Source organism: Artemia franciscana, chromosome 17 (assembly GCF_032884065.1).
Source record: "Artemia franciscana chromosome 17, ASM3288406v1, whole genome shotgun sequence".
NCBI lineage: Eukaryota > Metazoa > Arthropoda > Branchiopoda > Anostraca > Artemiidae > Artemia > Artemia franciscana.
Window position 1 is genome coordinate 4,571,183 of NC_088879.1, and position 21,968 is coordinate 4,593,150.

The 21,968-nt window shown below is 33.4% G+C and overlaps 1 long non-coding RNA gene across 1 annotated transcript in view; it reads right to left on the reverse strand.

Annotated features, from left to right (window-relative positions):
• LOC136037709 (uncharacterized) overlaps positions 1–21,968 on the reverse strand; it is a 70,868-nt gene that overhangs the window by 11,838 nt on the left and 37,062 nt on the right. Inside the window, exon 2 of the long non-coding RNA XR_010620026.1 lies at positions 5,364–5,497. This is a non-coding gene — a long non-coding RNA (uncharacterized LOC136037709). The remainder of the gene's footprint in view (positions 1–5,363; positions 5,498–21,968) is intronic.

Genomic DNA, 21,968 nt, shown 5'->3' on the forward strand with positions numbered 1-21,968 from the left:
CAGGGATCTTTTTGTTTTTTTTTGGGGGGGAGGGAGAATTTAAAGGGGGATTACGTGGGAGGATTTTTCCATGGAGGAATTTTTCATGGGGGAAGAGAATTTCAACGAAACGGGCGTAGGATTTTCTAACATTATTAAAAAAAAAAAAAAAAATATGAAAAGTTTTTTCAACTAAAAGTAAGGGGCAGTATTTAAACTTAAACGAACAGAAATTATTACACATATGAGGGGTTCACCTCCTCGTAATACCTCGCTCTTTATGCTAACGTATTTTTAGTAATTTCAAATATTTATTTTACGGCCTTTGTGATTCAGGGGTCATTATTAAGGAATCGGGACAAAATTTAAGCTTTAGTGTAAAGAGCGAGGTATTGACGAAGAGGTGAACTCCCTCATATACGTAATAAAAACATACGAATATAGAAGTTCTCTACGTAAGTCAATTCATGAGTTACATATATTTTTTACTAATGAAAACGTCCGTAAAGAATTTAAAGTTCTAGTTGCCTTTTTAAGTAATCAAAAAATTGTAAAGCAGTTAGGCCTACTCCCCCGCTTCTTTTTTTCATAAAAATCTTCCGATTAAAACCATGAGAAAACCATTTAGCGAAAAAAAATTAATATGCAAATTTAGTTTTAATTATTTATGTGCGGAGAGTCAAAATCAAAACATGCATTAATTCAAAAACTTTTAAAAATTAAATAAAAAAAACCTGTTTTTTTTAACTAAAAGTAAGGAGTGACATTAAAACTTAAAACGAACAGAAATTATCCCGTATAGTAAAGGGGTTGTCCCCTCCTCAACACCTCGCTCTTTACGCTAAAGATTTTTTATGGTTTTAAAAAGTAGAGTTGTGACAAAGAGTCAAACTTTAGCGTAAAGAGTGAGGTGTTGAGGAGGGGACAACCCCTTTATTATACGGAATAATTTCTGTTTGTCTTAAGTTTTAATGTCGCTCCTTACTTTCAGTTCAAAAAACTTTGTTTTTTATTTAATTGACCAAAAAGGTTAAGACCTATTTTTCAGTTTGTCTGCTCTCTTATAAAACTTACACCGTTCGACGTAATCGCTTCGGGGTTGCAGCAACGAATTGATACCTAGCGATGCTGTTGTTATTGATAGTACTGATACTAACGATGCTATGATAAAATTGGTATCTGATGTTTCATGGAAAATGACTCCAAATATTGAAATTGGACCGTGACGAATGAAAAACATATATCGAGCAATTTATTCAACAGCAACAATCGATACAGTCTTTTCATAAACAAACCCTTCAAAATTATGGAATTTTCACGATTTTTTTTATTCTTTGTATTTTCCACGTAATTCCTTTAGTGACATTTTGGACTTGTGATCGCATATCCTGAATGACATCCCTCCCGATTCAAATTTAAGCATTTTTAATATGCGAATATGTTTATCGGCTATATTGAAATCTAATGGATCCTAAAAGTCGAAAACTATGAATTCCAATCCAATAGAAAAAGGGTCAGAGAGTAAGAGTATGAAGTAAAATAACAAGAGGGGGTGACCAGCATCTCTTCTAGTCTAAGCATTTAACACTAGCATCTCTTCTAAGATATTCTAATCAGCCACCCTCTCCCTTCCAAAAAAATTGGTTTTGCCACTATGTATGAACAAAAATAAGGAATAAAATACACATGTTCCACTCTCTATTGATGTTAAGGTTTTAAAGTCTACTAAAAAAAATCCCTGACATTTCGTTCTGTTCAGACTTTTTATTATTTTACTGATTAGTAAAATAGAAATAAAACAGCATTGAAAAAAATTTCTTGCTCCAGAGGAGTATAGGACGTGCCAAATCTCCACCACTCTCTAGTAATGATTAAAGCGCAAATGGAAGATGCTGTTTTATATTCTAAGGGTCATATCCAAAGCTAATCAAAAAGCTCGCCTTTATCAAAAAAAATTTCTATGGCAACCATAGTTCTGGTTCATTCATCCTATATCTTATCCATTCAAAATAGACTATTCAATTCATACAGCCCAGATTATTCTGACAAATTTTGAAACCAGTTTTGCTGTAATAGGAAATGATTTTTGGCTTAAACTCATGTTTAAATGCAAAAGTAACCGTTTCCTTATGCCATGGTTGTAGCTGAATCTGCAGCCTAACTAAGAGCGATAACCATCCCATAGTAGGTGAAACTCAAATTTTAAAAGAACCATATAAGCATACTGAAAAAAAAAATAAAGAAAAGTCTGGAAACCAAAAACCCAAAGGGAGGAGGCGAGTCATACCTGAATGAGGTTAAAACTTCGCTTTTTATATTTTGATACCCAAGTGTGTGCCTTCTCAGACATGAAAGTAAAAAAAAAATGTAAAAGATCACATTTTGTTGGGAGAACTTGAAAGCAAATCCAGAGTTTTACAAAAAAAAATGACTCAAAACTTGATTGTGGTCTTGTCACCGTAGCAAAAATCCAATATTCCAGAAAGGGGAAAAGTTCAAAAACCAACCGTTCACTAATTAGATTTCTTGTGCCTAAAAGTCCTTACGCACGAACCTTTACCTGCTTGATCATTTGATTTAGAGTGCTATTTCTATTTTATTTTCCCTGTATACCTGCTTGTCTGAAAATCAAATTTAAAAACTTGAATTATTGCTCATTCGAAAAAAAGTCAAGTTTTACAATATGTGACACAAGGAGTTGATTGTGGTCGTGTTACCAAAAGTAATTACCTCAAAGACGATTGGAGATGGAGAATCAAACAAATATATCATGAGATTTGAAATGTCTGAAAACTTCTGCGTGTGGAATTTTAACCCTTGGCCCTTGAGTTAGGGAGATAGAGCCTCACCTCATTTTGTTTGGCTTAAAATAAATTAAAAAAGGAAAGTAGGGCAAAGGTTTGGAATACATTTTTTGGGGTTTGGCGAGAAAAATTTTGGGTTCTACAAACTAAAGTGGCAGACAATTTGATGTTACAAGTGGCAATCAAACATTCGACTGTAACATCTGGTTAAAGAACTTGAACAAGTACTCATTCGAAAGTAAATATATAGTTTCACAAGCTTTCATAAATAAGATTTGAGCCTGGCAATTTTAGATACAACCTATTATTTCAAATATGGATAGAATTGGAAAATCAAACGCTGGATATCGAGTTTAACATTCAATTTAACAATTCAATTAACAAAAACCCTTCAGTCATTAGTTTTGGCTAATTAGCCTCTAAGCTTCCTGGGATGTAGTCCCTCATTTTTCCAATTCTTGCCTTGTTTTCAAAAGAACTAATGTTAGCTAAAAGACGAAAGTATTTAGCCCTATTGTCTAATGTCATTGTTTTCTTTTATTTGACTACGCAAAATAAGTGTGCCAAAAATGAATGAATATTAAATTATTTATTTTTTACTTTAATATCTCTAGCGTGTGCATTAACATTCATATAAGACTATTGCAAATGGATAATATTTTAGTACTGAGGGTGTACTGCCTGACTATCCATCATATGGAAGCTCAAGAACTTTGCAAAAGGGACTGTGTGCCTCATGCAGCACAAATTTACCGTTATTTCTTGTTCTTCCACAAAAAAAGAATATGCACATACGCAAAAACCCCCTAAAAGAGTAAGTGAACCTTAATAAAAAAAAAACTTGTGGCAGTAAACAGCGAGGATATTTGTGTGCTGGTTTTCAAGCTCCTCAACAAACAGCTGGGGGAAACGATATTTTACAAGAGATGGTATGTTCTATTTCTTCCTGTTTCAGGGTGATTGTTCGACAAAAACTGCATATTGGCTCTAGGACAAAATAATATACTATCGGTTATATAATAGACACTCTGGAAGTGAAGTTCGATTAATGCTAATGAAATGGAACAAATTATGATGAATATATAATAGTTTCCAAACAAATTTGGGCTATATATTTTTCCCATTAGGGAGGTGGGTGTTGTAAAGCATAGCATATATTAAATGCGTAAAATAACCATTGCTGTATTTAATATGTGCTATGCCTTACCAACGCCCCTCTCCCCAATGTGCAAATATATAGCCTGAATTTGTTTGCATAAACCAAACCAAAATACAAACTAAATGCTTAAATAAAATATAGCTACAATTTATTTTGCAACCAAACCAAAGTTAATTGTGTGGTATAAAGAAGTTGCTTGACCAGTTTCTTGTGTCATGCTCGCATCATTCGTGATCGAAATTTTATAGTGTCTATTATATAACCGATAAGTACACAAAATAATTATTCTTTAGTATATATCAAAAATCGGTAATATTGAGGATTTGAGGAAAATTGGAACTTCATGGGAGTTTATAAGGAGGGGGCATTGTGTTTTTGTGTTGGCCTTAGCTCCAGTGAGTTACTAGTAGTTAGCAGTAGTAGTCGTAGTAGACATGATAATTCTTATAATAATTCTCGATATAATTATTCTTTAGTATATATCAGAAATAAAAAAATTGAAGATTTGATGAAAATTAAAACTTCATGGGAGGCTGTAAAGAGGGAGGCTTCGAATGGATTGGGATGAAGGAGGAGCGTGTGTAGTTGTGTTGGCCTTAGCTGCGGTGAGATGTTAGTAGTTAGCGGTAGTAGCAGCAGTAGATATGATAGGAAAGTATTTTCAAATATATTATTGTCCATAAACGTACATGTCTAACCCTTAGAGGCGGGAAATTAGAACATATTTCTTAAGGTGTAGAGAGGGTAAAAGTTGGAAAAGTTCCTTTTTCGACTACTATTTTTCGAGTCGAACCAATCTCAGTAGGAAATCCTACCCTAATTGCTGTCATTTTACTATATTGTTTTTGGTTATACTCCCTGGACATCCTTAATAACAAAAAAAAGAGCAGAAATTAAATGTGAAAACCCGTTTTCTTGACTTAACTAAAGCGCAAGAACAAAAATTGAAGCATAAAAAATTCCATGTTAAAAAACGGGCTTTGTAGTCTATGTAAACCTATAAATGGGTGCCAGCTCTAAATGGGTACCTTCAGACTCAACATCGGCGTCATATGGTTCTCATATCGAATGAAATATATATATATTTCTCTTGGGTGCCTACATTGGAGCCTACATCGTGTACCACTAGGAGTCTACCATCAACTTGAGCCAAAACTGAAGCTATAGGCTAACAGTTGGTAACTCGTATATTCTACAGCCCTTGCCCCAGGGGCTGTGAGGCCCATTTCGTTCCCGGATGCATATCTATTGGAGCTTTCAATTATTCTGAACGATTTCCCTATCATAAAATTTGATCAGATTTTTCTGGGTGTGGTAGATATAAAGCAGGTGTACTGAGCCACTACAGAAGGTAACCGAAATAAATTGCCCCAATTACCTTGGTTACATCTTATTCAAATAAAAATGCAATACTTAATTACATTGATTATTTTTTTTCTGGATGTTGTAATAAACTTCGGAAATACATCAGAACATTTACATCAAGAACTTCTTGCTTTTGTCCCTCTGTACCAGTTAAAATTGTGGCAAATACTTTTAGCACAGCCCTTTGCACCTGAAATAATAATAAACAAAATGATTTTCAGAATATAAATAAAGCGGCGAACAAATTAACTTAAAATAATATATTAAAATACTCTAAGCTACTGTAAATATCTTCAGAGACTGAAATTAGAGCAGACACTTGCACATACGATGCAGGTAGATATAGCAATTTAATTTCAAATGGACCCTTAAGAATCTCTTTATGGTGTTTCAGCACCCCACGAGCAGCAACAAACAAAAAAAGGAAGCATGAAAAGATAAAATGAGACAAAGCAGCGTCTTATCCTAGAGATAAATTGTAAGACAGCACAAGGGCCGAATAAGAAGCAAAGGTTTTATTTTAAAAAGAATGATTTGTCGTTTTGGTTATTATTGTACCATTAAAATCAATTCAGGACAAATTTATATGTTGTAGTATAAGTACAATTTTGCTTTATGTTGTAGTATAAGTACAATTTCGCCTAATCTCCCTACTGGAATAAGAATTAAAGATATATAAAACAATTTAATTAATAACTAATGTAAATGAAACAAAATGACCCCAGAGTATTTAAACTTGTTATAGCAAAACTCGAGTCTTGCTGTAGAATTACCAAAGCAAACTACCAAACCAGTCAATAACCAGTCTCAAGTCCAAGGCCTTTCCAAGAAACAATTCAACCCCTTAGTTTAAACAAATTTAGAAAAAAAGAAATAAGCGAGGGCTCAATTTGCCAAATGTGCGAGCCCATCGTGAAAAGTTGAAATTAGATTATCCTGCTAGAGCCAGATCGCAGTTACCAAATTATTTATTAGAAGGCTTAACAGTTACTTCGGTTCACGAAGAATCAAGTTCCGAAAAAAGTGGAACAAATTCCCCTTTTGCGATGAAAGTAATCACTTCTGGAAGAAATTTGGGATCAGCCCTACTCAAAGGCCCACGCTGGATTGTGGATCTACCTTACCTTTTTGAGAATTATGAAAAGGTCGTGATTCGCCACATGTAAGTTTTTTCTTTGTATTTCATTTTAGGTCATTGATTTACTGCTATCAAAAATTATTAGGATGGGGAATTATTCTGGGTTACAACAAATACAACTTGTACCTTAGTAATGCTTGACAATTGTCTTTTCTGCTATAGAGAAAGAATGTTCGATAGCTTAAAAAAGATATTTTCATCCCAAAACATAAGAACACTCCAACGGTATCTGCTTGGGTTGGTTTAATTTCACTATTGTTAGTTTTAACAACAATTTAAAGCTTATATAGAATAATCGGCAGTTGTTTCGCTATTTCTTTAGCAATCTCATCTTCATACTCAGATCTCATATTTCGTCCTTCAAGTTCTGGCTCTTCTTTTATCATTTTTCACGGGTTATTTATCACATTATTATCAAACTACGGTTTAGATAATATTTATTTCTAGCAAACGGCTATCACAAGCCCAAAAGAGCCAACTTCAAACTTTAGTGTCAATAAATTTTTTTTTCAAATGGTGAATGTCAATCAGTAACAAATAACAAACGAGTTTAAACTCATAAAATTGCAATCCGTAAAAATGTCAAACGATAAAAAGTCGTAAATTAAAACAGGGAAAACAAATTTAAATATATATATATAAATATATATATATTTATATATATATATATATATAAATATATATATATTTATATATATATATATATATATATATATATATATATATATATATATATATATATATATATATATATATATATATATATATATTTATATATATATATATATTTATATATTTATATATATATATATATATATATATATATATATATATATATATATATATATATATATACATATATATATATATATATATATATATATATATATATATATATATATATATATATATATTTATATATATATATCTATATATATATATATATCTATATATATATATATATATATATATATATATATATATATATATATAAATCATGAAAAGAGAAATTACCAATGCAACAGCACAAACACATAAAAAAAAAACACACATGAAAGAGACAGAAGGAGAAAAGGAAAACTGTTTTCCTAAATTAGTGACTAATATAGACCAGCACTTGAATGAGGCCTCAACCCTACTCATCCATACAATCACATAGGTCAAACCGCATAGCCATACACAATCAACCATAAAGAATAATCCATGGACAGGCAGTCATGTCGTCAATAAGTATAAGTCGTCATTTACCAAACAATAGAAACAATAAAGACCAATAATTCAGAGGCAATAACCCAACACGAGAGCTCATCAGGAGAAATAAAAAAAACTAGTTTTTTTTAACTGAAAGTAAGGAGCGACATTAAAACTTAAAACGAACAGAAATTACTCCGTATATGAAATGGGTTGTCCCCTCCGCAGTCCCTCGCTCTTTACGCTAAAGTTTTTAATTGTTTTAAAAAGTAGAATTGTGGCAAAGAGTCAAACTTTAGCGTAAAGAGCGAGGGACTGCGGAGGGGACAACCCATTTCATATACGGAGTAATTTCTGTTCGTTTTAAGTTTTAATGTCGCTCCTTACTTTCAGTTAAAAAAAACTAGTTTTTTTTATTTAATTTCTGAACGTTTTTGAATTAATGCATGTTTGATTTTGGCTCTCCGCACATAAATTATTGAAATGAAATTAGTATATTAATTTTTTTTGGGCTAAAACGTCTGTACACTTCCCAATAACCATTACTATATGTAAACACTGGTCAAAGTTTGTAACTTGCAGCCCCTCCCCCAGGAATTGTGGGGGAGTAAGTCATTCCCAAAGACATAGTTATTATGGTTTTCGACTATGCGGAACAAAATGGCTGTCTTAAAATTTTAATCTGTTGACTTTTGGAAAAAAATTAGCGTGGGAGGGGGCCTATTTGCCCTCCAATTTTTTTATCACTTAAAAGGGCACTAGAACTTTTCATTTCCGTAAGAATGAGCCCTCTTGCGACACTCTAAGACCACCTGGTCGATACGATGACCCCTGGGGAAAAGAAAAAAACAACAACAAACAAACAAATAAACACGCACCCGTGATTTGTCTTCTGGCAAAAAATATGAAATTCCACATTTTTTTAGATAGGAGCTTGAAATTTTTGATATAGAGTTCTCTGATATACCGAATGCGATAGTGTGATTTTCGTTAAGATTCTATGACTTTTAGGGGATGTTTCCCCCTTTTTTCCAAAATAGGGCAAATTTTCTCAGGCTCGTAACTTTTGATGACAAAGACTAAATTAATTGGAACTTATATATTTAGAATCAGCGTGAAAATTAGATTCTTTTGATGTATCTTTTAGCATCAAAATTCCGTTTTTTAGAGTTCCGTTTACTATTGAGCCGGGTCGCCCCTTACTACAGTTCTTTACCACGAACTGTTTGAAAAGAAAATAATTCGGTATTTCGGGGCTTCTCACATTATTACTCCTTTGCGGAAGTTAGGCTCAAAATTGAAAAATGATTATATTTTTTCTCTGGGCTCCTTCCATCTCTTAGTTCGTTTATTTTCCCGTTAGTTTTCACCTGTTTTCGCTTTATAGTTGTGTTATCTCTTAGCAGTTCTTTCGTTAGTTGAGTTATGGTTGTGGTATATATGTTTTATCGCTCGTATAGTTGTGTTATTTTCAAATTATACTCCATAATAGAGAGGCTCCGAACACCCAGCATTGTATATTAAGCTCTGAATTTGACGTTTTTTTCTAACGTGACCAGATTCGTCCTGCGCCCTTTTCATTGAATTTTTTCCCCCATGGCATATTTCTCCAAGGAAAGATCCTCCCACATAGCCCCCTCCCTCAACCCTACCCCCAAAACCAAAAAATCCCCCTGAAAACGTCTGTACACTTCCCAATAACCATTATTATATGTAAAAACTGGTTGAAGTTTGTAACTTGCAGCCCCTCCCCCAGGAACTGTGGGGGAGTAAGTCACCCCCAAATACATAGTTATTATGATTTTCGACTATGCTGAACAAAATGGCTATCTCAAAATTTTGATCCGTTGACTTTGGGAAAAAAATGAGCGTGGGAGGGGGCCTAGATGCCCTCCAATTTTTTTGGTCACTTAAAAAGGGCACTAGAACTTTTCATTTCCCTTAGAATGAGCCCTCTTGCGACATTCTAGGACCACTTGGTCGATACGATGACCCCTGGGGAAAAAAAAAAAAAAAAAAACAAAAAAACAAACAAATAAACACGCACCCGTGATTTGTCTTCTGGCAAAAAATGCAAAATTCCACATTTTTGTAGATAGGAGCTTGAAACTTCTACAGTAGGGTTCTCTGATACGCTGAATCTGATGGTGTCATTTTCGTTAAGATCCTACGACTTTTAGGGGGTGTTTTCCCCTATTTTCCTAAATAAGGCAAATTTTCTCAGGCTTGTAACTTTTGATGGCTAAGACTAAACTTGATGAAACTTATATATTTAAAATCAGCATTAAAATGCGATTCTTTTGATGTAGCTATTTATATCAAAATTCAATTTTTTAGAGTTTTGGTTACTATTGAGCCGGATCGCTCCTTACTACAGTTCGTTACCACGAACTGTTTGAATACACTTGCCTATAGGGTTTCGCCACATTAAATTCTCTACCCAGCCAAGTGTTGTGGCTACCACAGAATATCCATGGCATCCCCGTGTCAGGTATCGCCCCCAAAATACATACCTATGAAAAAAAAGGAAATGTAAAACAACCAAGTAACACCAAAACAAGCTTATCCTGTTAATATATCCCTCTTTTTAGCAACAATAGGTAAACTAAATATGATAAATTTTACCAAATCACAAATATTAACACATTGCAAAAAACCTGAATGAACTAAACAATTATAGAATTCATCTTTACCATGTGGCTATTTTTTTTAAGAAATCCACTCTATTAGAAACACAATTCAAAATTAATGGCGCTGCGTCATCATTTCTCGAACCTCCGAAATTAGTTGAAAATTTCTTTAAGTATTTCCAGATAATTCTTTTGATATTTATTTAAAAGTTCGTTATAATGAAAACTAAATTTTTTAAATTGCCAAGTTAATTTATTTGCAGAAAAACCTCTTGATATCAATTTTTGGCTTAAGATTTCAAATCTATTTTTAAAATCAATATAATAACTACAAATTATATACATATACTACAAATATATATACTGGCAGGGAAGATATTTAAGAGTTTCGGTTTTTTCTTCAAAATACACTATATTCCCTATTTTCACTTGCAGAACAATTTGGAAAATTTGAACATTTGACCCAAAAGTTGCCTTTCCAATCCGAAGTTCCTTGTGACTTTCTAACTTTCCTAGAAAATTTCATTAAAACTTTCCTTGTGACTTCTTGCTACCCCATTCGAGAACGTCCTGTTTTTCCACTAGTCCTAATTAGACTGCCAAAAAGCCCAATTTTCAGCCAACCCACCATCCCATATCTGTAAAACGAAACCCATCCTTCTCAATCACTCTTTATAATAGCCCTAGAAGGTAGGATCGAGCTATATTTTTGATACAGTTTATTGTTTAATGCCAGGTAACAATAACAGATCGTTAATATAAAACAGTTCGTGGTAACGAACTGTGGTAAGGAGCGACCTGGTCAAACAGTTCGTGGTAACGAACTGTAGTAAGGAGCGACCCGGCTCAGTAGTAACCGAAACTCTAAAAAATAGAATGTTGATACCAATAGTTACATCAAAAGGATCGTATTTTAATGCTGATTTTAAATATATAAGTTTTATTAAGTTTAGTATGATCCGTCCAAAGTTACGAGCCTTAGAAAGTTTGCCTTATTTTAGAAAATCAGACCATCAGTTTCAGCGTATCAGAAAACCCTACTTGTAGAAGTTTCAAGCTCCTATCTACAGAAATGTGGAATTTTGCATTTTTTGCCACAAGACATCACGGATCCGTGTTTATTTATTTTTTTGTTTATTTTTTTCCCAGGGGTGATCGTATTGACTCAGTGGTCCTAGAATGTCGCGAGAGGGCTCATTATAACGGAAATTAAAAGTTCTAGTGCTCTTTTCAAGTTTTTTTCAGCTCATTTTTCCCCCAAGGTCACCGGATCAAAATTCTGAGATAGCCATTTTATGCACCATAGTTAAAAAACCTATTAACTATGTCTTTGGGGCCGACATACTCCCCCAAAGTCCTCGTGGTAGGGGCTGCAAGTTACAAACTTCGACTAGTGTTTACATATAGTAATGGTTATTAGGAAGTGCACAAACGTTTTCAAAGGGATTTTTTTGATTTGGGAGGGGGGAGAATTTGATGGGGGATCTTTCCCCCATCAACGTGGGAGGATCTTTCCATAGAGGAATTTGTCCTGGGGAAAGAAAATTTCAATGAAACGGGCGTAAGATTTTCTAGCATTATTAAAAAAAAAAAATAAAAAAAAAATATGAAAAGTTTTTTCAACTGAAAGTAAGGGGCAGTATTAAAACTTAAAGCGAACAGAAATTATTACGCATATGAGGGGTTCAACTCCTCGTAATACCTCGCTCTTTAGGCTAACGTATTTTTAGTAGTTTCAAATATTTATTTTACGGCCTTTGTGATTCAGGGGTCATTATTAAGGAGTCAGGACAAAATTTAAACCCCCTATTTCCCCCAAAAAAATTAAAGGCCAAATCTCATTTATTAGCGAAGTTTCTTTCTTATAAATCAAACTTTTCTTTCTTTCATAGGTAGGCAAGTTTTGTATAGGTAGGTGGTCCCATATTAATTTTAAATTCTTAGTCACCCTGCCCGAGACTCTAAGCAGGCATGACTTGCTAAAAAAAAAATAACAAACAAGGATAGGTCCAATAAGAGAGGCACAATTTGTCCCGCCGTTTACCCGTACTATTTAACCAAACACTTGGAAAACTACAAGTTCTGTGACTACCTTAGCTCTATGAAAATCTACTTTAGTTCTATTGCCTTAGGAATGACGCATGGACAAATAATAGATAAACCTATCTATCTATTAACAAGTGAACTAACATCATTTTTAATAAATCCTAATAAGGGCGGTTCATGCCAGAATTGCCTCTCACTCAATTGGACTATCTGTCTTGGCTTTTCCTACAATTAGCCATTACTTGATGACAATAACTCTTTGATTTTAAACTGCAACAGCAACGCTTTAAGAAATTTATAATAAAATTTCTTGTGATATTTATCTCAATTTATCAGCAGTCAACCCAACCAATGGTGGACCAAACCAACTTCTGGACCACACTGTGGTTTTTTGTGGATAGTGAAGTCCTCCCTTTGTAAGAGTGCAGACAGTCTGGTATTATAATATTATTTTTGTTAGTATTAAACCTTATCCCAATAGGCAATGCATAGAACAACCCCCAAAAAGTCCCCCCTGGACTATACCCAAGGATTATCAAAAACGTTCAACATCTTGGCTGGTCAGGCTCACTATCTCAAAGCTCACATGATGAATCAATGAACAAGATATTGGTGAAAGTGGGGGCGTTTGTCACTATCCATGATGAAAATGAAATTGAATTTCAACATGTCCTATCAAGGAGCTCCAAAAAAAGAAAAAAAAATCTGCCTGATCAAAAATAACCCTTGTCATGATTCAATTCCTCCTTGACAAAAACTTGGAATTTACCTTAAAATTTATCCAGATACCCCCTTTGAGATAAATAAGATAGCTTAATTAAGGGTTGCATTCTTCAAATTATTAAAATCAATTTTCTATTTAAACATTAACCATGATGGATCTCTGCTAATATCCCTCCAAAATGCTAAATCAGCAGAAATATTGCTGAATTTAAAATCTCTTCTTAACATCCCAATAAAATCTGATCTATGGACTCCAAACCACAATCCAGCAAAAATAGTTGTGTATCCCTCCAGAAATACCTATTCTGGAGCTAAATGAAGGGCTCTCTGACAGAACAGGTAACCTGTACCCAGTTGCTGATGTCACCCAACTGAGTAAACCAGATGTCAATGGCGAAAAGTCAAGCGAGTCTTTCTTATTCACACTCAGAGAAGAATGCAATATCTTGGCCCAGATATTCCTTTTTGGACAAAGGAAACTCCATAAGCCCTACAAGCCAAAACCAATCCAGTGCCAAAAATATTCTGTTCTAGTTTTACTAGAACACACAAAAAAAAAGAAGCAATACATGAATTCCTATCCAAAATAATTTCCTAATTGCTGCATTACTAGACTTTGAAGAGGCATATGACAATGTTAATCACCAGATTCTATTGGTTAAACTTGCAAGTCTTTGATTATCCCCCCCCCCGCTTGTATCCTTTATAAAATCTTTCCTAGAAAATCGAAGTTCCATTGTTTTTGTAGGTTCACCCTTCTAACCAAAAACTGCAATAACCAAAGGTCTTCCACAGGGTACAGTCCTGAGCTGCCTCCTCTATTCCATATTCCTCTAGGACATGAACTTCCCACACACCAATTTACATTATGCTGATGATCTGGTATTATGGGCAACTGACAAAACCTTTGGGATTGCACATTCAAAGTTGCAAAAATCACCTTTCCAATTTGAAAAGTTTTCTCAAAATTCTGATTTATCCATTGCATCGACCAATTTGAAAATCATCCAATTCCACCACAAGCAAAATAATCCTAATGCAAGGCTAATTCTAAATGGAATAATTATTCAAGAGGACAATCAAATAAGTTACCTAGGCCTCATGCTTGACCCAAAACTCAATTTCCACCTTCACATCACAAACAATTAAAAATTACCTTAGAAAAAATAAGAATAATAAAAAGACTACTATCAACACCTTGGAGCTGTCATGAGAAAACATTATTCAAATTTTATAAATCACCTATAAGACCCCATATTAATTATGGCTTCATTGTTTATGGTGCTTGTGCTAATACCCATATGCAAAAATTGAAACAACACAAAATGATATAATCCATCTCACATTTGGTCTTAGGAAACCAACAAACACCAAGTTTCTCCTTACTGAGGGTGGATTATCAACTATAAATGAAAGATAAAGATTTATTTTAATTAATTATCTTACAAAAATTGAACTAATAGCTCTCATACTCTGCATAACTGGTTAAGAAATCTATCCATGTATAGAGGCATTGCAAATGATTATGTCAATACCCAGAAGAAATTCCCAGTGCCAAACCTCATTAGGGATATTCACCAACAGAAATTATCAGAGATGTTGTTACATAGGAATAATCCAATCCTATTGCATTTCCCCAACAAGCACATTTCCAAGATTTATCATAGAATTTTGTCTGGCTCAAATGGGCTAAATTTTGAGGTGTTATCATATCAGTTCCCTAATTCAAGTGGCACAGTTCCCTCTTTGCAGGTTTTGTAATTTTAAAAATGAAACAATTGACCATTGCCCATTTGAATGTAATAGGCTGACGTCCGCACAGAACATTCTGCAATGTCAACTCTTAAAGGGCTTCAAACACCACAAATTTTCACTATCAGCCAAGAGTCTATCTCACTATACATGCCCCCAGAGCTCAAAAATCAGTATTTATCATCTTATATTTCATCTACTTTTATCAAAAGATCTACTGAAAAAATCTGAGCAAATTTTAGATAAATAAGAAGCAGCCGAATCAGTAACCCTGTCCATCACAGAGTGAATCAAAAGAAAAATGGCTGAGTAGTCTTGACTGAAAAGCCTGTATCTGCCAAAGAAAAAGATTTCAAATATGCAAAAATTTTTACTTTCAATTTAGGCATCAAAGTTAGCTCTAAATTCAAGGCCCTTATTGGTTATTTGTTTGGTCATCCACTGAGATTTGACCAAATATTTGACTAAATGACAGCTGTCATTTATGTATACTAAGATATCACAGTGACAATCAATTATCATTTCTAACAAAAGAAACCTCTTGGTCAATTTTGTCTAATCATCTTTAAAGTGATCCATACTCAGCTGCTGTTTATATTATCTTATATCTTTGAAGTGTATTTTTATCTTTTTTATCTGGATTTGTAATTTTTTAAAACATTTGAAAATAAAGATTATCTTGCAAGGAATATATATTTCAATACATTAGAAAATAAAGTAGTTTTTACAAAAAGTAAAATGAATTTTTTTTAAATAAAGCTTCCAATAGTGTCTCCTCATTCATGCCCAAAGGGTCAAATAAGATAATACATAAATCATTGGTGCAACTTGTTGCAAAAGTTTGTTGCTTTTCTTTTGAAAAAGTTAATACCAATAATATTAACGAAAATTCAGAAGTGATTTTCAAAGAATGCAGATCTGCTAATATACCATTTTAACCATACTACCAGTCAAGGAGCACCTACAGGTAAAGGAACACACTAAGGATCCCAAATCTTTGCAGCTTGAGAAAAAACAAGTTCTACTTTTAGCTGAGAATCAAAATGTTCAATATTTCATATTGGATACCATTTAAATTTTACAATACACGATGAAAATAAATACTTGTTTCAAAAATTGCATATCTTTCAAAGGTATTAAACAAGCTTAGATTAAGATAACAGATAGACAATATAGATATCAATATTCAAAGATGACAAGACATGCCTATGGTTTAAAAAATTTCTTAGTGTAAAATAAGTAAAAATATACAACACAAGTTATAGGAAATCTTTCAACATATACTTTTAAAGAAAATTATAGATGCTGCTTTGTTTCAGAAAATTGGTTAGAAGCAATCAAATGTCAATGCATTGTTTCTTGCATTGTTTTTCAAATCCTAAGCCACCCTATGTTAACAAAAGAGAAAGTGTATTTATTAAAAGAAGCCTGATTGGAAGTGGTACCATACTGAATATTGATTTCTTAACGTGTTTCTTTCTCAAAAGCTCCACATGTGCACTAATACAAGGGGTCATGATAAAATATAGCTTATAGAGGCAATAAAAGCTCTAGTCACAATAGTCAAATGTAAAAAAAAAGCTTACTAGTCCAAAAACTGTCCTTACTTTCATTGTTCAATGAAATTGTTTCATCATAAATTTTTATACATAAGATACTAATAATAATTGAGTTTGGTCAATATCCTTCAAATTTAAATGAACCCTCTCATTATCTTGTAGGCTAGGCCTAGCAATTGATAAAAGGAAAGTTAAGATTGAAGTTTTATGACAGTCTAAGATAATGCCTCCAGTACTTAATAACTACCCATTTGGAAAAATTTTCATTGTTCATATTTTTGACTTATGAAGAGTGAACATTTAGGTGCTTGATGCTTTTTTTAAACTTTATACAAATACAAAAATCACTTATTTGCAGATTTAAATTTAAGCCCTTTAAACCTAACCTAATCTGAATTTGCTAACATTTTGAATATCTATAAATTTAAATACTGCTTTGGATTGGAACCTCATGGGATATTTATCTATACCTTCTTGACCTGACCTGAATTTGCTGGGTCAGTAAATATATGGGTTTTATAAAAAAAAACATATTTTAATTGAACATCAAGCATCAAGGAAAAAGAAAACAGCATAATATTGTAAAATTAAAAAATTGATGTATAATGAAATATTAAGTTTTGGACCAATGTTCTAAACCTTTTTTATACCCAGAATCTAGAAATATTTTGGTCATTTTCAAAACTTCAAAAAGTACAGAAATTTGAATTTGCAACAGAAGCAATAATTATATTTGTAAAGAAAATGTAAAAAGAAACATTTGAGGTAGTTTCACTTTGTTCTTAAGTCAATAGTATGAACAACAAAAAATTTACTTCCCATTCTTGGAAATGTTTATATTAACAGACTATTCAGGTAGATAAGAAACATACTTACCTCTTGAATATCTGAATTGTATCCTAAATCTAAATTTAATATTCATTTGCATCAAAAGTGAACTTAAGGGTAAGAAAACCAGTGCTGGGACACTTCAATCACTCTACCTATTCTGGGACAGAATCTTTGGTTGGATTGCAACATGTCCAATACTGGGACAAAAGACAACAGGTTTTTTGGATGCAACCCAGAAGAATGTATGGATTGAATGTCCAAGGTTAAAGTCCTTTGTCTCAGTATAGGACATGTTGTGATCTAATCAAAAATTATGTCCCCAAATAGGCAGAGTGATCAAAGTGCCCCAGTACTGGTTGTCTTACCCTACTGCATACCAATTCAAGGTATATATTTGCAGATTAGGGGGATGGGGTGGGAATAAAGTTTATTTATGATGTAAGTAAATGTTAGATTTGGATTCAGGCTGCAATTTCAGCTATAAATTTAAGTTTCAATTAAAATTTTCAATAAAGTATAAGTTATTCCTTGTTTTCCACAAAAAATATTATATTTTCTCAGATAAAAAATTATTTGTAGCAAGCTAAGGTTATGTTAATAAGCGCTTAAATTTGAATTTACAGCAAAAGAAATTAATATATTTGTAAAAAACGTAAAAAAGGCAACAAGTGGTATGTTCACTGCAATGGTAAGTCAGTTTTATCACTGTCACAAATTTACTTTGTTACATATTTATGGGGGAATAAAGTTCATTTCTGATGTAAATGTGTGTTAAATTTTGATCAGGATGCAATCCATAATATAGAGGTAGCCTATGTTTGTTCCTTAGCTACCTGTGTAGTCTGTTAATATAAACATTAACCATACATTTTCTATTGTTGCAAATACTCTCCTACCAGCGGGCAAAAATGTAAACGGTAACGAGTCTAATAAATAACCAGCCTATGATTGTTATTTTAAATTACCTTCAAAGTTAGGCTAGATATCAAATGAAGTCAATACAGAATAATCACATTAATAGACATCATATGCTACAGGCTTCACATTGAAAAGGCGATTTTATTAGCCTACTATCCATTATGCATAGCCTAGTAATTATCTTTTCTTTTGATTTCTATCGTTACAGACTAATTTAAAGAGATTCACCTTGTTAAAATATGGGTCTACATAAAGTATTCAAGCAAGTTTACCTATTACCTTAATGGAAATTTTCAGGTTCCAGTTGAGGAACCTGAAATTTTTTCACCAACCCCTTCTGACTCCTGTTGTAGTTGTAGAGAAAATACGCTCGGCTTTCGCCCTCTGCGTCACCAAACAATAATTAAACTTAAAATCACAGAAACGAAAAGAACATACAAATCAAATAAATCAAATCATCTTCTCTTCTCACCACACTCTTGTGACTGAAAAAAAAAAAAAAAAAAAAAAAAAAAAAAAAAAAAAAAAAAAAAAAAAAAAATGAAATTACAACCAGTTGAAAATCTTTGTTGAAGACACAAAAACTCCCAATGCCTCCAATATTTTTAACTCCTTATCTTTACTAACACGAGTGAAACCTAAAACGAGAGGAGTGGACGTCTTCAGGCCCAATGATTCAATTTTTCTGATCAGAATATTTCTCTCAGTTGTGAAACGAGGGCATTCTGAGAGAATGTGATCTATAGTTTCATCAATATTTACACACCTAAAAAAAGGGCATGACTTGCTATCTGTAAGATGATATAGTGCTTGACGAGATCTGGTCATTGCATGACCAGTTCTCAGACGGAAAATAGAGTTTGCAATTTTCCTATTTGGGTGGATAAGGTGATGTGGGATATAATGCCCCTCAAAAGACAAAACATAAATATTTGTTGTTGCAATACATCTATTATTAATTCTAATAGAACTTGCAGCAGAGGTTATTAACTTTGAAGTTTCATTTACAGTGAGAGCAACCTTCCAAGTAATTGGGTGGTGGATAGCCTGTTTTGCAATACTGTCAGCAATTTCATTTCCCTTAATCCTTATGTGAGAAGGAACCCAGACCATTTTCAGTTGAAGACCATCAGAAGACATTATTTTCTGAATTTTTCCCTGTAGATGAACAATAATTGGAATAACTTTTCCTTGCCTCTTTTTTAGATCAGAAAGAACACTTTTAGAGTCAGAAAAGATAACAAATGAGCCTGATCCTACTTCCAGCACTGTATCCAAAGCTTTTTGGAGAGCAAGACATTCTGCATGGAAAATGGAGATTCCATCTGAAACTCTAATCCCAACTGATGAGCCATTCCACTCAGAAAAAATGCCTATGGATGCCTTCCCATCATTTGAGACAGATCCATCAGTAAATATCTTTTTCCAATTATAAAATTCAACCATTTTAGCTAGAGTAAGTTGATGAAGGATTAGACTATTCATTTTATTCTTAGGACAATCCATGCCAGGGATTTTTATATCTATAACATTATCAATGCTATTAGGAGTGTTGGGAGATATCTGGGTCTGACAAGAAAAGATTAGGTTTTCAGGAACACCTATGCCATTGAGCAAGGAGACCAACTTGATAATGGCTGGACTACTATATGTCTTCCGATTTTCATAGAGAAATGTATGATTTATGAGACACTCCTTGAGAACATGGAGGTTTTGGTTAGTATTTACTTTCATAAAGTAATTAGAAGAAAGTTTCAAGAATCTTTCTTCTAAAGAAGGTATATTAACCTCATTGAACAGAGCTGCAATAGGAGTACTTTTTAGTGCACCTGTGATTAATCTCAGGCCATGGTGAACTATTGATTCAATTTTAGAAATTAACGTTTTTGAAGCTGAGTAATAGACAGGGAGACAATATTCAATCTTTCCATATATTATAGATGTGAATAGTTTTCGAAGACTATCTCGGCTAGCTCCCCACTTTTGCCCAGCAACAGCACGCATAAAATTCAGTCGTTTTTCAAGTGCATCACAAAGATGAGAGATATGAACATTCCAATTTAACTTACTATCCAGCCACATACCAAGGAATTTCACATTCCTGGCAAAATGAATTTGTTGTTTATATAGAGTCAGATTAATTGAGAGACAATCTTGCCTAAGGTCAATTTTCCTAGAAAAAATCATGCCAGTGGTCTTTGGGATAGAAAAAACCAGATTTTTTGTATTAAGCCATATTGACAGTTTATCAATTGCTCCCTGGAGCTTGGGTTGACAAGCTTCAGGAGAGGAGCCTTCAGTCCAAAGAGCTAAGTCATCTGCATATAAGACAAACTTTATTGAGGGCATATCAGCCAAAATAATATCATTAATCAGTATGTTAAAAAGAAGAGGACTCAAAACTCCTCCTTGAGGAACACCTAATGAGACTGTACTAGCAGAGGAGCATATGGATCCAACTCTGGTTTTAATAGTCCTATTAAAAAGCATTGCCCTGCACCACTTCCAGAAATTATTTCCAACATTAAATTTATGAGCCTGTCTTAGGATTGCAAAGGGGTCCAATGTATCATAAGCTTTCTTAATATCAAAGAAGACTGCAGAAACAACTCTCTTTCTTGTAAAAGCTTTCTTAATGTCATGATCAAGTTGAATTAGGTTATCAAGGGTTGATCTACCTTTCCGAAAACCTGCTTGTTCAGCAATAAGAGAATTATCAATAAGGGGTTCAAATCTCAGCTTAATCATTTTCTCATAGAGTTTAGCAATGCATGAGGTTAAGGCAATTGGGCGGTATGAAGCTGGGTCTGAACGATCCCCTTTACCTTTATATATTGGGACTAGAATAGAAGACTTCCAAGCAGATGGGACAGTGCCACTTTCCCAACATCTGTTAAACAAGTAAAGAAGAGGGACCAAGAAAGTCGGTGGAAGAGCTCTAAGCATCTTATTGTGGACCAAATCTTCACCCATTGCTGAGTCATTTAGAGACTGTATTGTAGAAGTTAGCACATCCATATCAAAATCTTTGTCAAGATTAGTGACAGACCCTGGGGGAAACTGAGCTTCCATAAACATAGAGTTATTATATGTGTTACTATTTGAAGATTGACCTGCAAAATAACTATTCAAAGACTCTGCCACTTCATATGGCTTGTACATAATTGAACCATCATTGGACTTAATCTTTGGAGTAGACTGATCACTATGCAGATAACCTGCAAATTTTCTGAAATTTTTCCAGAGTGTTTTAGAAGGAGTTGACTGATTAAACTGATTTTCACAAATATCTTCCCAAGCTGCTTTTCTTTCAGCTAGGACATGTTTCTTAAAAGTAGCTTCGGCCTTTCTCATTTCAATTTTTTTGAAAAGGTTGCTTTTATCTGAAAGCCAGATTTTTCTAGCATTACACTTATTTTGTTTTAGTGATTCTAAATTATTATTCCAAAAGTGAACATTTTTTTTCCTATTTTTTACTAGTTGTGTTTGGAGTTTAAAAAATAAATTTGAAGCATCAATGATGCTTTTAGTGATGTTTTCATTTAAACCATCTATATCTTTAATTAGGGCTGGTACCATACTCCCCAATTTAAGTGCCCATGGTTTCCAATTATCATCATTGAAAATCCATCTAGGAGCAATGTTAAATTTAGAGAGAACTGGTCTTTTTGACAGTTCTGTAATAAGTGGGTAATGCTGGCTGCCAAGATTGTCATGGAACCTGGACACCTTACTATAAGCAGATAGTCTGCTACCAACAAAACAAAGATCAATGGTTGAGTTTTTACCATTGGAGGAGTGCACATAAGTTCCTAAATTCTTAGGTGTGATTAGTGTGTGGGAAATCTGACTGATAGAGATTGAATCCAAGAG